A 2,500-nucleotide genomic window follows, 5' to 3' on the forward strand; every position below is an offset into this window, starting at 1 on the left:
ATACCTCGTAAATCACGTCGCTTTTCTAGCAAGCTTTTCCTCTTCGCTAAGCTGTTAGATGACCGCTCAATTCCGTCTTCTCAGGATTACCATTCTTGATGTACGCTTCTCTCTCTCTCTCTCTCCCTCTCTCTCTCTCTCTCTCTCTCTCTCTCTTGTCTCCTTCTCTCTCTTTCCCTTCCCCCCACTCTCCCTCTTTCCCTCTCTCCCTCTCGCTCTCCCTTTCGTTCTCCCTCTTTCTTTCTCTCTCTCTTTCGGCGGCGCGACGGTCCAGCGGCGAAGACCAACCCGAGACCGGCGTCTCGGGTCGCCGCTCGCCACTACGAGCGGGTCTTGGACAATCGCCGCGAGCAGTGCGTGATGTCTCAACCCTCCTTTTCCAGAGCGCTTCCTCCTCGACGGCAACTCGAAGACGTGGCTCTGCGCCAACTTGCAGCCACGATGTTGCAACTCGTTCATTCTCGGCTGTGCAATGAACTCGTTTGACCCCCAGCATGACGGAGCCGGAGAAAAACGTGCGCGTAATTGATAAGAAAATCCTAAACGTTCATTGATTCATGCTCTTTGGAGGTCACGTTCCCCGCCCGCTCACCGTTTTCTATTTTCTTTTCCTCGTTTTTTGTCGTAAAGAATTACTGAATGAAATGTACAGCTGGGCTAAGAAGAAATAGGAAATGCTATAGGTATGTTAAGTTGAATAAGAAAACGTACCTCAAGGGTAAATCATGAATTTAGGTTATAAAAGAAATGCAAATAAAAAACAATATATAAGTCGTGTTAAAAGAGGAAAAAAGTAATGAATGAACCAATAGATTTAGGCTTCAAATAAAATCAAGAGAAAGTATTTGAACTGGGGTTCTCATTAGGTTTATGTAGGATGGAGAAAAGAAAACGTAGCTGTAGGATTTCATGTAGGATGTGATCTAAACTAACGCCTCAGGCCCAGATGTAGAACATGGTCGCCAGAAATGAGGCCTAAAGACCTACTCACGTGATATTATCGCGGTTTTGTGCACTCAGTTGTTGCAAGATGCCTGAGTGGCGATGGCGTTATTTCGTTCTCTTGGTTTTGTGACGACTGGCCGATGCTTTTTTGTTTTTATTTGTGTAGACTTCGATACATTTTTATCATAGATCCTTGTTGATGGTTCATTATATTTATGGTTTGCCATCGAGAGGCTCTAAAGAAGGATGAATTAAGAAGAAAGAGAAGTAGAAGAAGAAAAAGAAAACGAAGATGATTACTAGATAAGGAGAAGAAGGAGGAGGAATAAAATGAAAGAAAATGAGAATAGGAATGAAGAGAAAAACAAAGAAGAAGAAGAGGAATGAAAGGGAGAAGTCATTCACAACCTCAGAAAACCATACTTCGAGAAAAAAAACAACTCATTAACGAACCAACACGAGGGTACGCTGAGGGTACTTTGTTCCTGTACCCTCTTTTCACGGACCGCGGTTCCGCCTCGCCTCCCACACCATTTCCTCATTCTCTGGCGTCCACTTCCTTCGCCGTGTTCTCATGTTCTGTGTTACGGACTGTTTCTTCCTAATCCTCACTTTCTAAGGGCTTTGGCGGAGGAGGGAGGGAGGGGGAGGAAAGGAGGATATAGAGGGGAAAGGGGGGAAGGGGGAGAAAAAGAGGGAGGTGGTGGAGGAAAGGGAGAGAGGTAGGAGGAGGGGAGAAGGGGAAGAGAAGGAGATAGAAAAGGGACAGAAAAGTCGAGGGGGATGGGAAAAGGAGTGAGAAGGAGGGAGAAAGGGAGTGGGAAAAGGAGGAAGGGGAGAGAATGAGAAGCAGGGAGAAAGAGAGTGGGTTAAGCAGTAAGGGAGGGAAGAGCGTTGGGGAAAGGGGGAAGTTTGTGAGGATCTGCGTCTCGTAACGCATCGTTCGTCTCGTGTTGTGTTCGGGGAAATTAGTGGGCTTTTTTATATTCTTTTCGTTCGTTGAGTTTCTGAATGTCTGCCTTTCTCTCTTGCCTATTTTTGCTGTGGCTTTTCATTCTAATTTCTTTTCGCTCTCTCTCTCTCTCTTTCTCTCTCTCTCTCTCTGTCTCTCTCTCTCTCTCTCTCTCTCTCTCTCTCTCTCTCTCTCTCTCTCTCTCTCCCCTCTCTCTCTCTCTCTCCTCTCTCTCTCTCTCCTCTCTCTCTCTCTCCTCTCTCTCTCTCTTCTCTCTCTCTCTCTCTCTCTCTCTCTCTCTCTCTCTCTCTCTCTCTCTCTCTCTCTCTCTCTCTCTCTCACACACACACACACACACACACATACACACACACACACACACACACACACACACACACACACCTACACACATACAGACAAACATACACACGCGCGCGCTCACACTTTCACTCTTTACCTCTCCTTCCTCTTTGATATTTCATTTTAATTTTCGTCCAATTTTCTGCTGTAGATTCACAGCAGAAAGTATGTGTATGTGTTTATGTACATGAGTGTACGTAACTGTATATATACTTAAACACATACCTACGTGGGACGTACCCA

General features: G+C 45.7%; 1 protein-coding gene and 1 long non-coding RNA gene across 2 annotated transcripts in view; one reads left to right on the top strand and one right to left on the bottom strand.

Moving 5' to 3' along the window:
* Positions 1 to 2,500, top strand: part of LOC119594801 (extensin-like) — a 30,578-nt gene that overhangs the window by 14,917 nt on the left and 13,161 nt on the right. The gene's annotated exons all lie outside the window — the stretch shown is intronic.
* LOC119594818 overlaps positions 2,267 to 2,500 on the bottom strand; it is a 24,037-nt gene continuing 23,803 nt past the window's right edge. The window contains exon 2 of the long non-coding RNA XR_005230655.1: positions 2,267 to 2,299. This is a non-coding gene — a long non-coding RNA (uncharacterized LOC119594818). The remainder of the gene's footprint in view (positions 2,300 to 2,500) is intronic.

The sequence above is a fragment of the Penaeus monodon genome, chromosome 3 (genome assembly GCF_015228065.2).
Source record: "Penaeus monodon isolate SGIC_2016 chromosome 3, NSTDA_Pmon_1, whole genome shotgun sequence".
In the NCBI taxonomy this organism is placed as follows: Eukaryota; Metazoa; Arthropoda; class Malacostraca; order Decapoda; family Penaeidae; genus Penaeus; species Penaeus monodon.